Consider the following 16014-nt stretch of genomic DNA (forward strand, 5'->3'; position numbering starts at 1 on the left):
CGGATCTTTTTAGCCTCTTCCTCCTCTTTGGGGAGGATGTCGAATTTTAGGTATTCGACTAAGGGATTCATCCATCCGAGATTTAGGCCGACTACCTCAAGTACCTTTTGTTGATCCTCTGTTTTTGATACCGAGGGCTCTTGGAGGGTTTCCTGGATCAGGCTTCTATTGTTCCCTCCGGGTTTGGTACTTGCTAACTTGGATAGGGCGTCAGCTCTGCTATTTAGATCCCGAGTTATGTGCTTAACTTCGGTTTCCGCAAAGCACCCGAGGTGTTCCAAGGTTTTTTCCAAGTATTTCTTCATATTGGGGTCCTTTGCCTGATACTCTCCACTTATTTGGGAAGTCACCACTTGTGAGTCGCTGTAGATCATCACCTTTGTAGCGCCAACTTCTTCTGCTAACTTTAATCCGGCAATCAAGGCTTCATATTCTGCCTGATTGTTTGAAGCCGGAAATTCAAATTTTAAGGAGACCTCTATCTGGGTCCCTTTTCCATCTACCAATATTATGCCTGCGCCGCTCCCTGTCTTGTTGGAGGATCCGTCTACATAGAGTTCCCATGTGGTCGGTTTTTCCTCTTGTTCACCTGCGTATTCCGCGATGAAGTCGGCGAGGCATTGGGCTTTAATTGCAGTCCGAGTTTCGTATCTCAAATCGAACTCGGAGAGTTCTATCGCCCATTGAACCATTCTCCCTGCAACATCCGTCTTTTGGAGGATTTGCTTCATGGGTTGGTTTGTACGGACTCTTATTGTATGAGCCTGAAAGTAAGGTCGTAGCCTTCGTGAGGCTATCACTAAGGAGTAAGCAAACTTCTCTAGTTTGTGGTACCTTAGCTCAGGGCCTTGTAGAACCTTACTGGTAAAGTAGACCGGGTGTTGACCGACCTCGTCTTCTGTGATCAGGGCTGATGAGACAGCCCTGTTTGCGACGGATAGGTATAGATAGGAGGTTGGCTTAAGAATTTTTTGAATTCTTGGAACGCCTCCTCACATTCCGGAGTCCATTCAAACTGGCATCCCTTCCTTAACAGGGAGAATAATGGAAGGGATTTTAGTGCCGATCCTGCCATAAATCTGGAGAGGGCTGCAAGTCGGCCATTGAGCTGTTGAACCTCTCTTAAACAAGTCGGGCTCCTCATTTCTAGGATGGCTCTGCACTTGTCGGGATTGGCCTCAATCCCTCTTTGTGTTAGCATGAAGCCTAGAAATTTCCCTGCTTCTACTGCGAAGGCGCATTTTGCGGGATTTAATCTCATCCCATGCAACCTTATAGTGTCGAAGACTTGTGAGAGGTCGGTTAAGAGGTCGACTTCTTGCTTGGTTTTTACTAACATGTCGTCAACGTATACCTCCATTAGGCTCCCTAGATGGGGGGAAAACACTTTGTTCATCAGCCTTTGGTACGTAGCTCCTGCATTCTTTAATCCGAATGGCATGACCACGTAGCAGTAGTTGGCTTTTGGTGTGATGAACGATGTTTTCTCTTGGTCGGGTTCATGCATCGGGATTTGGTTATATCCCGAGTAGGCGTCCATGAATGATAGGTATTGGTACCCTGAGCTGGAGTCTACCAGGGTATCAATACTTGGTAAGGGATAAGGGTCCTTAGGACAGGCTTTATTCAGGTCGGTATAGTCGACGCACATCCTCCATTTACCATTTTGTTTTTTGACTAGCACTACATTGGCTAGCCATGTTGGGTATTTGACCTCTCTGATGAAGCCGGCTTCCAGGAGCGCCTGTACTTGCTCTTCTACTATGGAGGCCCTCTCTGGGCCGAGCTTGCGTCTTCTTTGCTGTACAGGTCGGGACCCTGGGTAAACCGAGAGCCTGTGAGACATGAGCTCGGGATCAATCCCGGGCATGTCGGAAGCCTTCCAGGCGAAGAGGTCGGAATTAGCTCTTAGGAGTTCACCCAACCTTTGTTTCAGGGTTTCCCCTAGGTTGGCTCCTATGTAAGTCGTTTTTCCTTCCTCTTTACCGACTTGTATCTCCGCGGTTTTTCCACCCGGCTGGGGTCGTAGCTCTTCTCTTGTCCTTGTGCCGCCCAGCTCTATGGTGTGGACTTCTTTGCCCTTTCCTCTCAGATTTAGGCTTTCGTTATAGCACTTCCTTGCCAATTTTTGATCTCCTCTCACCGTTGCTATTCCTCCTGGAGTCGGGAATTTCATGCAGAGGTGCGGAGTTGATACCACTGCTCCGAGTCGATTAAGGGTAGTCCTGCCAATTAAGGCATTGTAGGCTGACCCTTCATCGATGACTATGAAATCTATGTTCAAAGTCCTCGATTTTTCCCCTTTTCCGAAAGTTGTGTGAAGGGGCAAAAATCTCAGTGGTTTTATTGGCGTATCCCCTAACCCATATAGGGTGTCGGGGTAAGCTCTCAACTCTTTTTCATCTAACCCCAGCTTGTCGAAGGCGGGCTTGAAAAGGATGTCCGCCGAGCTTCCTTGGTCCACTAGGGTTCTGTGGAGATGGGCGTTGGCCAGGATCATAGTTATCACCACGGGATCATCATGCCCGGGGATTATCCCTTGCCCATCTTCTTTCGTGAATGAGATGGTGGGGAAGTCGGGTGTCTCTTCCTCGACTTGGTAGACTCTTTTGAGATGTCTTTTGCGAGAAGATTTGGTGATCCCGCCTCCCGCAAATCCTCCCGAGATCATATGGATATGTCTCTCTGGGGTTTGTGGTGGCGGATCTCTCCTGTCCATATCATCCCGCTTTCTCTTTCCATGGATGTCCGACCTCTCCATGAGATATCTGTCAAGCCGGCCTTCTCTAGCCAGCTTTTCTATCACATTTTTGAGGTCGTAACAGTCGTTGGTGGAGTGACCATATATTTTATGGTACTCACAATACTCGCTGCGACTTCCCCCTTTTTTGTTTTTAATAGGTCTTGGGGGTGGCAGCCTTTCAGTGTTGCATATCTCTCTGTATACATCTACTATAGAAGTCTTTAGAGGAGTATAAGAGTGATACTTTCTGGGCCTTTCGAGACCGGGTTCTTCCTTCTTCCTGACTTCCCTTTCCCTCTCCCTAGAGGAGGAAGTAGGTCCAGGTCGTGAACTCAGGTCTCTTAATCTGACATTCTCTTCCATGTTGATGTACTTCTCGGCCCTTTCTTGTACATCACTTAGAGAAACGGGGTGTCTTTTGGATATGGACTGTGAGAAGGGACCTTCTCTAAGTCCATTGACTAACCCCATTATTACTGCCTCCGTGGGCAGGTCTTGGATTTCTAAACATGCTTTATTGAACCTTTCCATATAGGCTCGTAGAGACTCTCCGACCTCCTGTTTTATCCCCAGGAGGCTCGGTGCATGTTTTACCTTATCTTTTTGGATCGAGAACCTCATCAAGAATTTTCTTGAGAGGTCTTCAAAACTGGTGATGGATCTTGGGGGAAGGCTATCGAACCACTTCATCGCTGCTTTCGACAAAGTGGTCGGGAAAGCCTTGCATCTCGTAGCGTCGGAGGCGTCAGCTAAATACATCCGACTTTTGAAGTTGCTAAGATGATGCTTTGGATCCGTAGTTCCATCATAGAGGTCCATATCAGGGCTTTTGAAGTTCATTGGAACTTTTGCCCTCATTATGTCCTCGCTGAAAGGATCTTCTCCGCCTGTGAGTTGATCTTCTCCTTCGTCGCGGGAGTTCTTGAGAGAGGATTCTAGCTGCAAGAGTTTTCTTTCTAACTCTTTTCGCCGTTCCATCTCTTCTTTAAGGTACCTTTCGGTTTCCTTTTGCCTCTCCCGCTCTTGTTCCAATTGCTCCAGGCGGCTATGAACCAATCCTATTAGTTCAGCTACGTGAGCTGGTCCGCCTTTTTCTGATTCACGCCCATCTGAGGAATTTACCTTCGGATTCTTTACTCCGGAGGTACCCTCTCTGTGTTGATCATTGTCTTGATGTTGGGCTGTGTCTTCATTGTCATTGCCCATGTCTAGATTCTCTTGCTCAGAATCTGTTTCGACATGGCCTTCTTCATGAGATCTTTCTGCCATCGAGGGATGATCTCTCGGGTCCCCGGCAACGGCGCCAATGTTACGGTAGGTAACCGGAGATTAGTCCAATGGATGGCGTTCGGCGGCCCAAGCGTATAATAGAGGAGGACTCCAGGTAGGTTCGCAACTCGGGAGGCTCCGTCCGACTTGTGCTCGCGTGGGAATGGGGGGTGGTACCTGCAAAGACACTCCGATGCCTAAGTTAGCAAGGGTGTAAGCAGGTCTTAGAGAGTATTGGACTTAGGAATACCTGATTGGTGTCAGTGTACTTCGTAGTGCCGTATCTTTAGGGTGATAACCGTCCCTATTATCTTGGGGAGGTTAAGATATGGCTTTATGAGGCGGTTAGAGAGATTTTAGGGGCGGTTACTCATTTGAATGAGTATTTATCTGCCAGCTAGTCTCACATCCGACCTCTTCATACCAAGTCGTGGTTGACACCGACTTCTTATGTGAAAGTCGGTATTTCGTAAGGTTTATCCTATTGGATTAGGCCTTTCGGTTGGACCTGGGCCCTTATCATTGGGCCAGGGTATGAACAAAAATGTTATTATTTTTACTATTTTTTTATAAAATTTAAAAAACAAAAAATATTAAAAATAAAAATAGAAAATGAAAATACAAACCAAATGGACCTTTAGATTTTTTATATTTTTAACGAAATCTTTCTTGTTTTATAATCTTAACATTATGGTAAAATTTTTGATGTTTTATTTTTTTGGGTTATGGAAACCTTGATGCTTATTCCCTGAGCATTTTCACTCAACCCTTCTTTAAGGACATTCAAAAACTCAAGGCCAATAAAACCAAACCTCCCCTTGAAAGAAGAAGATAACAGCAATGGAGAAGTTTCAGAATGAGATTTATAATTTTTGGAGGTTTCATGAGGAACCAGTAGATGATGAACCACAAAAAGAGATCTTGTTGCATCATAATTTGATGATGAACAAATTCATACATTGCAATGCATTTTTTTTTTAAATATTATTCGTACACTAAAATTAATCACTAGAATCAGTTACTAATATATTTATGTATAAATATATGTATAATTTAATTTTAATATATATTTATATTTTAATATATAATTTATACTAGTGGTTGAATTTAGTAATTGACTTTGGTGTACAAGTAACAGTTTTTTTTTTGTCTAAGATATTTTTGGTTCAGATTTTTTTTTTGTCTAAGATAGTGGTTATCATTATGAGAAGGGCACGGTATCAGGGAAGCCCTGAAAGAAGAATAGAGGCTTATGGGCCTAGCCCAGACCAGTAAGCCCATTTAAGTCAAACGTGACCTTCCTACATCAATCTCAAATTCCACAAAAAAAAAAAACATTTATCCTATTCCCACCAAGGAAAAAAAACACAATAAAAAATTTTTGTTATTTATTTATGTGAAAACTCAAGTACAGTCGAATTCACGTGAAGTTGATAACTAAGAGTTGTTAGATAAAAATTTGGTCAAATTATCTAACGGCTCTCAATTATCAACTTCCCACTGACTGTACCTAAGTTTCCACCATTTATTTATTTATGGCTCTTTGTCAATTCGCTCATATTTTTTAAATAAATAATTGAATTCTGTTCGTTACTCCACCATTTCTTCTATTGTATTGAGAGAACTTGTCAGAATTTAAATATCCAACTTTGTGAGTAAAACTTGCCTAAAACTCAATTCACTTTTACTAAAGTGAGACTCTTTAGATTTTGAAAAGAGTATGTTCTATATGAAAAACTCGTGTTTAAGTAAATTTCATGATTGTTAACGTGCTATATAACCACTTTTTAATGAGTGTGCTTGCAAATCCTTGTATATTAAATTTTGCTCATACATAATTTTATATAAATAAAATAAACATAGCAATATTAACCAACGCTTCTATAATCCACGGTCAAAATTCACATGCAGTTTGTCTTTCAGTGAAATTATTAATTAATAATCATTAGATAATAATTTAATCAAACATGTCAAATCATTTAATATTTCTTAACTAATAACTTCATATGAAAACATCTGAACCTCTGCATAATCCAAAATTAGAAAATGTGAAACAAAATTTCTTACCAAACTATGTTTTCCTCTATACCTATGGTGTGCCAAATTATATATGTATCGATATCGAAGTGGAATGGTCAAATAACTTTTCTAGAACTGAACTTCACTGTTCCAAGTACTCAAGTCGTTGACCATGTGATCTAAAACACTATTTTTAGGGTTCAATAACTTATGACTTTTGACGAGTATGTATATATGCAAATCATTCTCCACTAATAGAGGAATCTAGTACTTGTCTCTTTCAACATTTCATTATTGTAGGAATAAAATTTGGGGGAAACAAATATTAATTAAAAAAAATGTTTGGTATGTAGTGCAGTCATAACTTCCTTTCACCAGTGCTTTGTTTGAACTTTGAAATGAGTTTCACAAAAGCTTAGTTGAGATTAAACTTAAATAGCTTGGATCCCAAACTAAATTAGAAAAAATGCATATGGTGTGTTACCGTGTTAGTTAATTATCAATTTGTCTCTCTCAAATTTGTTGAGCGGTACCAAATGTTATAAATAATAAACATTCATGCATACATTAAAAACCAACCATTAAATTCATTATTTATATAAAATATATATTAAAAATAAATTAAAAAATATATGTATTTTTTTAAACAAAAGCTCAACACAATAATGTAGAGCAAAACAAAAACAACAAAAAACAAAAATAACTAAAGAGCAGTCAATTTATTGTCGTATCTGACATTGCCATTAACAACCTAATAAATTAATATTACACCACTAACTTCTTATAGCTCAAAAAAAATCTAAGAATAACAATACATATATTTATACACAAATATATAATTACTGATTTAATGAATAATAATTGATTTTGGTGTATAAATCATATTTTTTTTAATAAGAAAAGGAGGAAAATTAATAATATAAGTCTAATAATTTACATTGATACATTCACAGTTTAAAAGATTTTAATATTCATAAAAATTAAATATATGTTAAAGAAATTTAATTGAACTTATTCCTATTATTGTTAACTTTTTTTAAAGGAAAAGTCTAGGGGGCAGCAATTTTATTAAATTTTGGTCAGCATGTAACCAGCACAGAAAGATAAGTCATTGGATGAAATCTCACACTAATCTCACATCATCAAATCATCATTGATGGCTAGTTGATGGCTAACATTCACAAAAGTTGCTGCCCCCTAGCATTGCTCTTTTCTAAATGTGATGAGTTATTGAATTATGTAAGAATTTTATTTCAAAGTTCAAATGTTTGGTGGAAGACTAGAAGCTATGCAAATAATAAATACACATCAAAATTTCAAGGTCTGCCTAATTTCACAATCAAGACAATTAAGTAACCTTCTTTCATTTAATGATTCCTCTCGATAATGGTAATTGACTCATTTCACCATGATATATAAAATGGGCACTCTTCTAGGTACCAAGGAAAAAGAAACTGCCACCTTTCTTTTTACTTATAGTTATACTGCCACCCTCTTTTTGTGAACATATACAATAATGTTTTTAAGGAAAAACAAATCATATATGTATCCAAATTAAAGAATTCCATATGTGTGAATATTATTTTATTTTTGGGTATGGTATGAATCTAGAAAGTGTTGGGGGTTCATGTGCTTCACAATGATTGATAATGAGGCAATTCTTGTTTGACTTTGGAGACTTTAGGCATACTTAATTTAAGGAGAGGATTGAGAAAATGTAGGCTTAAAAATAGGGAGCATAAATTGTAACCGACAATATGAAACGAGAGAGCAAGGAGGGGGGCCATACACACAAATATTCTCATTTCTTTTTTTATTTTTTTTAAACTATTTGTGTGCTGTGTCGCTATTATAAGTATTTTTATGTATTCTTTTTTTTTTTTCTAGTAAAGACAATTTTATTCACTATATCTATATACTTAAAATAATTAATGATACTAAAAAAATGTAAGCAAGTTTGCGTTATTTTTCCTGTAATAATTAAACAACTGGGTCAGCTAATAGGGCCATGTGTTTTGCGTCGGTTTCGAAAAAGGTATACCTAGGTATCACAGTTTCGGTTTTCAGAAAAAAATAAAAATATTAAAACAAAACATTTAAGATGAGAATGCTAATATTTTTGCTAACGTGATATTTAATATTTTTATTCACATTCGTTTAATATTTTGATAAAAAATTATATTATATAATAACATCTTTAATAAAATTAGTTAATTAATAAATTTTGAATATAATAATATAATTATTTGTCAATTAATATAAAATAAAGTTTTAATTATTTTATATTTTTATGTTATAGTTTAAAATTTTATTTTAATATAATTTTTTGTTATTATAAAAAAAATTTACATAATAAATAATTTTATTAAATAAAAAATACTCATATTTTTGTATTTATATATTTTTTATTTCATTATTTAAGAATAAAAAAGTTTATTATTATTTAAAATATTTATTTAAATATTAAGATATTCTTTATTTATTAGATTTTATCAATATTTTTTTATATTAATCTTTAATTTTTATCTAATAAAATCTAATAATTTATATAAGTGTGATATATTCAATAAATACATAATTGTTGTTACAGGGGATTGTTGTAAATAAAATTGTACTCCATGTGTGTTTGTTCTTCTTGCATTTGTGATAAGATTAATTAATTTCTGAGGAAGCATTCTGATAATATAATATTGTTTATCATATATGTATCGAATGAAAAATAGATTCATGAGATAACTCAAATAAATTAAATTAATTAAACATGCAAAAGTAGTTCGTGGTCATAAAACGATATATGAAAATGAGAGCGCCAAAGAAGCCCGACTCGGATTCATTTCATTTGGCACCACCGCCACTCACATTAATTAACAATGAGAATTAAAAAAAAAAAGAAAATAGAAAAAAATTGAGAATAGAAAAAGAGTGATCATGCAAACATCATGAAATAATAAGATCAAGATAAAAAATAGTATATATTTCCAACAATAATTGTAAGAATATTCCCTCTTGTAAAAAGGCAAACCACATGATCGTAGCCTCATATATAATGTTGGACATGCGTATGCCTTTTAGAATATAATGAAATAAATTAATCTGTTATATGTACACTATAAAAATCACTCAATATAAAATATATATTAAAAATATATAAAATAAATATATATAAATATTAAAAATATGAGCTGATTATTTTTTTTATGTGTATGAAATATTCCTGTAAAGCAAGACCTGATCTTTCAAAGTATTAGCCTTGATTAATTTATAATAACAAGCAGCATAGTTTTCATGCCACCCACCTACAAGCCAGTGTTCGTGTTTAAAATTCTAGAAATTTGCTTTTTAAATTGTATTTACACCCATTGTCAAACATGCATTTTTTATTTTTTATATTAAAGAGGAGATAATGTCTTGCAATATTGTTGGAATATAATGTGTTTAACTAGAATGTGAAAAATATAAATTGGATCATCAGATTTATCACTTAAAATATAAATCTTGTTGTAAAATAAATAAGAGATATAAAATAGAGATGTATAAATAGAAGACTTTATTATTAATATAAATAGCTCAATAATTATTATATATATATAATAATATTATATGTTGTATTGTGTATATATATACAAAGATAAGAAAAAGTATTAAAAATAAAGAGAGAGAGATTTGCATTTGATACTATCTCAATATAATAAAGATGGTTAATATTGCTATTAATATTATATGTAAAGAGTAATAGAAAATAGAATTTAAAATACTTATAAAATAAAAGAAGAGAAAGAATTGTAATAGTAATATAAGAAGAAGGGTATTTGATTGCAACATAAAAGAGAGAAGTATTCGTAAGAAGAGAGAGAGAGAGTATATAAGCTTTTCTTTTTTTTTATTGCTATGTTTCAAACGTTGCTTCTACTATTTATACACATGAGAAGGTTTTGATTTCAACCTTCATTTATTTTAATTGTCTTGGAGAGAGGTTCCTTCAATATGGAGAAGATAAACCAACGTGGTCATCCACATACTTATCTTAACACTCCCCCTTGGATGACCATTTAGGATTATTGCCTCATTAAAACCTTACTAAAGGAAAACCCTGTGGGAAAAACCTTAGTGAAGGAAAAAGAGTACAATATCCTTTGTGATGGAGACTGCCTCATTAAAAACCTTGTCAAGAAAAACCCAATGGAAAAAAACCTGACCAAGGAAAAAGAGTACAGTCTCCCCCTCTTGCCGACATCATTTAATGTCTCGAAATCGGCGCATCCCAATCTCATGTGCCAATCTTTCAAAGGAGGATTTTGGGAGTGACTTTGTAAATAAATCTGCCAGATTGTCGCTTGAGCGGATCTGTTGGACATCAATCGTCCCTTGATTTTGAAGATCATGAGTGAAGAAGAATTTGGGAGAAATATGCTTTGTTCTATCACCTTTGATGTATCCACCCTTAAGTTGAGCAATGCATGCTGTATTATCTTCAAACAGGACGGTTGGAGCTATCTTATGATCAATCAGTCCACATGATGACAGAATATATTGAATCAGACTCCTCAGCCAAAAACACTCGCGACTAGCTTCATGAATCGCCAGTATTTCAGCATGATTAGAGGATGTTGCAGCAATCGTCTGTTTCGTGGACCTCCAAGATATAGCTGTACCACCATATGTAAACAGATATCCTGTTTGAGATCTCCCTTTATGTGGATCAGACAAGTAGCCAGCATCTGCATAGCCAACTAGTTGTGACTTGGATCCATAGGGGTAAAACAATCCCATATCAACCGTTCCATGAAGATATCGAAAAATTTGTTTGATTCCACTCCAATGTCTTTTGGTTGGAGAGGAACTATACCTTGCTAGTAAATTCACCGCGAATGATATGTCAGGTCGCGTATTATTAGCAAGATACATTAGTGCTCCAATGGCACTAAGATATGGTACTTCAGGACCAAGGATATCTTCATTTTCTTCTTTAGGACGGAATTGATCCTTTTTCACATCCAAAGATCTTACGATCATTGGTGTACTTAATGGATGTGACTTATCCATATAAAATCTTTTCAAGATCTTTTCTGTGTATGTTGTTTGATGAATAAAGATCCCGTCTTTTATATGCTCGATCTGCAGGCCGAGACAAAATTTAGTCTTTCCAAGATCTTTCATCTCAAACTCTTCTTTTAGAGCTTTTATAATTGTTGGAATCTCTTCAGGAGTCCCAATGATATTTAAATCATCAACGTACACAGCAATTATAACGAATCCAGATACAGATTTCTTTATGAAAACACATGGGCAGATATCATCATTCTTGAATCCGTTTTTGGCCAGATACTCAGTAAGACGATTATACCACATTCGTCCAGATTGCTTTAGACCATATAAAGATCTTTGCAATTTGACTGAGTATAACCCTTGTGAATATTCATTGGATGGTTTAGATATCTTTAATCCTTCAGGGACTTTCATATAGATATCCCGATCTAATGAGCCGTATAAATAGGCTGTTACCACATCCATTAAATGCATATGCAGTTTATGATATGCAGATAAGCTGACCAAATAACGCAAAGTTATCGCATCCACTACAGGGGAATACGTTTCTTCATAATCTATACCGGGCCTTTGTGAAAAACCTTGTGCCACAAGTCGGGCTTTGTAGCGCACGACTTCATTTTTCTCATTTCGTTTTCTCACAAATACCCACTTATATCCAACAGGTTTTACATCTTCAGGTGTACGGACTACAGGTCCAAAGACTTCACGTTTTGCAAGTGAGTCTAATTCAGCCTTCATGGCTGCTTCCCATTTTGGCCAATCATTTCTTTGTCGACATTCTTCAACTGATCTTGGCTCAAGATCCTTACTTTCATGCATGATATCTAATGCCACATTATATGCAAATATTTCATTGACAATTGTCTTATTTCGGTCCCATTTCTCTCCTGTAAAGACATAATTTATCGAGATCTCGTCATTTTCACAATTTTCAGGTACCTGAACGTCTTCTGGCGTTATATCAGAATTTTGGACAACTGCCGGTGTCTTTACTATGTCTTTTTCAACAGGAATCGTATTTACCTCTTTTCTCTTTCGAGGATTTTTATCTTTGGAACCGACAGGCCTGCCACGCTTCTGGCGTGTATTTGCTTCCGTGGCTATTTGTCCTACTGGGACATCAATTCGAATTGGGGCATTTTCCGCTGGTATATAAGATTTGGTTATCCTCTTTGTATCGGAAAATGCATCAGGCAATTCATTTGCTATTCTTTGCAAATGTATAATCTTTTGAACTTCTAGTTCACATTGCCCTGATCGAGGATCTAAATGCATCAACGATGATGCATTCCAATTAAGTTCCTTTTCAGGAAGCTTATTCTCTCCCCCTAATGTTGGAAATTTTGATTCATCAAAATGACAATCCGCAAACCGGGCTTTAAACACATCACCAGTTTGTATCTCAAGATACCTCACTATAGAGGGAGAATCATATCCAACATATATCCCCAATTTTCTTTGGGGTCCCATTTTGGTGCGATTAGGTGGTGCAATGGGAACATATATTGCACACCCAAATATTCTTAAATGGGAAACATTTGGCTGCTGGCCAAAAGCTAATTGCATAGGAGAGAATTGATGATAACTTGTTGGCCTCAAACGAATAAGTGCTGCGGCATGTAAAATAGCATGCCCCCAAACCGAGGTTGGGAGATTTGTTCTCATAAGCAAGGGTCTAGCGATTAATTGGAGGCGCTTAATAAGTGATTCTGCTAACCCATTTTGTGTGTGAACATAAGCTACTGGATGTTCAACACTTATTCCATTAGCCATACAATAAGCATCAAAAGCTTGGGAAGTAAATTCACCAGCATTATCAAGACGAATTGCTTTAATTGGATTTTCTGGAAATTGTGCTTTTAATCGAATAATTTGAGCCAGTAATCTCGCAAACGCCAGGTTGCGAGAAGATAATAAGCACACATGTGACCATCTCGAAGATGCGTCTATGAGGACCATAAAATATCTAAAAGATCCACATGGTGGATGAATAGGTCCACATATATCACCTTGAATCCTTTCTAGGAATTCAGGAGACTCAAATCCAATCTTTACTGGTGATGGCCTTAAAATTAACTTCCCTTGAGAACATGCAGCACAACAAAATTCACTAGTTTTAAGAATCTTCTGGTTCTTTAGTGAATGTCCATGAGAGTTTTCAATAATTCTCCTCATCATGGTTGTTCCCGGATGACCCAATCGGTCGTGCCAAGTTATGAACTCATTTGAGCTAGTAAACTTCTGGTTTACAGTGGCATGTGATTCAATTGCACTAATCTTGGTATAATACAACCCAGATGAAAGTGAGGGTAATTTTTCTAATATAACTTTCTTATTTGAATCATGAGTCGTGATACATAAATACTCATGATTTCCCTCATTCATCGTTTCAACATGATATCCATTTCGGCGAATATCTTTGAAACTCAACAAGTTTCTCAGAGACTTGGTAGATAATAGTGCATTATTTATTATAAATTTTGTTCCTCCAGGAAACAAAATTATAGCTCTTCCGGAGCCTTCTATCACATTGCCTGAGCCAATAATAGTATTAACATATTCCTCTTTTGGCACAAGATGGGTAAAATATATATCACTTTTGAGAATAGTGTGCGAACTTGCACTATCCGCAAGGCATACATCTTCATTACATATCCTTGCCATTCTTCAAAAACAAATAATAAAATGAGTAATATGCACAGTTAAATTGAATACTTGATCAGAATTATTTTTCTAAGAAACACTGTACATAAAATAATGTCATATACTAAAATTTTATTTTAAAATTTGACACATTTAATAATTTCAAAATTCATATTAATATTTCATTATTTATGTACATCACATTTGAAACTTAAATACATAGAAAATAAAACTTAACAATAAGTTCTTTACATATATACTTCACAATCCCACATATTAAACTATTCCATCATTGATCAAATGACCAATATTTCCTTCAGGGTCCTCAAAGAAATCAGATACATCATAATGAGTGGTGGAGTTCTCAGCATCATTTGAAACAAAATTTGTTTCCTTTCCTTTGTCGTTCTTTTTCAAAGATGCCTGGTAAAGATCGACTAGGTGCCTTGGGGTACGACAGGTACGTGACCAATGGCCCTTTCCACCACAGCGGAAACACTTCTCCTCGGTTGATTTATTCTGCCCGATATTCCTTTCTTTGTCCCACTTCTGGTGAGATCCTCTCTTTTGAACATAATTCTTTTTCCTTCCATAATTTTTCTTGTTATTAAAAGCTTGCCATTTACCTCTTCTGGGGTAATGATTTGCCGCATTTACTTCAGGAAATGGGGCGGCGCCAGCTGGGCGCGCTTCATGATTTTTCAATAACAACTCATTGTTGCGTTCGGCAACAAGAAGGCAAGAAATTAACTCAGAATATTTTTTAAACCCTTTTTCTCGATACTGCTGCTGCAGGAGCACATTCGAGGCATGGAAGGTTGAGAAAGTTTTCTCCAACATATCATGATCAGTTATTTTTTCCCCACACAATTTCATTCGTGAGGTGATTCGAAACATTGCAGAATTATATTCATTTATAGATTTAAAATCTTGTAAACGCAAATGCGTCCATTCATACCGGGCTTGAGGAAGTATCACCGTTTTCTGATGATTGTACCTTTCTTCAAGGTCTTTCCAAAGATCTGCAGGATCTTTTAATGTGAGATATTCATTTTTCAATCCTTCGTCAAGATGACGACGGAGAAAAATCATGGCTTTAGCTTTATCCTTCTGGGATGCATTATTCTCAGCTTTAATGGTATCTCCAAGATCCATTGAGTCAAGATGGATTTCAGCATCTAATATCCATGATAAATAATTGTTTCCAGATATATCAAGAGCATTGAATTCAAGATGAGAGAGTTTCGACATAATGAAAATATTACCTGAGTCTTCCTAAAAATTTGATTAGAGTCTCGTGCTGATAACGTGTTGTAAAATAAATAAGAGATATAAAATAGAGATGTATAAATAGAAGACTTTATTATTAATATAAATAGCTCAATAATTATTATATATATATAATAATATTATATGTTGTATTGTGTATATATATACAAAGATAAGAAAAAGTATTAAAAATAAAGAGAGAGAGATTTGCATTTGATACTATCTCAATATAATAAAGATGGTTAATATTGCTATTAATATTATATGTAAAGAGTAATAGAAAATAGAATTTAAAATACTTATAAAATAAAAGAAGAGAAAGAATTGTAATAGTAATATAAGAAGAAGGGTATTTGATTGCAACATAAAAGAGAGAAGTATTCGTAAGAAGAGAGAGAGAGAGTATATAAGCTTTTCTTTTTTTTTATTGCTATGTTTCAAACGTTGCTTCTACTATTTATACACATGAGAAAGTTTTGATTTCAACCTTCATTTATTTTAATTGTCTTGGAGAGAAGTTCCTTCAATATGGAGAAGATAAACCAACGTGGTCATCCACATACTTATCTTAACAAATCTGACTTTTAGATTTGTATATTTTAATTTTTAAAATTTTTTAATAACATTTAAATTTGCATACCTCATTTAAATCGGAACTTGGGACATCAATTTTTTTTCTTAACAAATTTGACTTTTAGATTTTTATAAAAATTTAAAGAAGTCAAATCAAAACTTTCAATTAATTTTTTTTCATATTAAAAGAAAACACACTTACCATTCTACAACACTGCATAACAGGTCAAAGGCCTCCCTTACTAAAAAAATAGCCTTAAACATGTCTTAATTTATTTTTTAAAAAAAATTAAGAAATTAGAGATTTTTTGTTAAACAAAAAGAGATTGCAGAGAAGGGATTGAAGGGAGGAAAAGCTGGGCCCAAAAGTGGAATAAGGGTGGGGGTGGGGGGCTGCATGCAAAATTGCAAATTGTGAGAAAGAAAGGAGCAAGTGCATTACAGAGATT

Source organism: Arachis stenosperma, chromosome 3 (genome assembly GCF_014773155.1).
Source record: "Arachis stenosperma cultivar V10309 chromosome 3, arast.V10309.gnm1.PFL2, whole genome shotgun sequence".
Classification (NCBI taxonomy): Eukaryota; Viridiplantae; Streptophyta; class Magnoliopsida; order Fabales; family Fabaceae; genus Arachis; species Arachis stenosperma.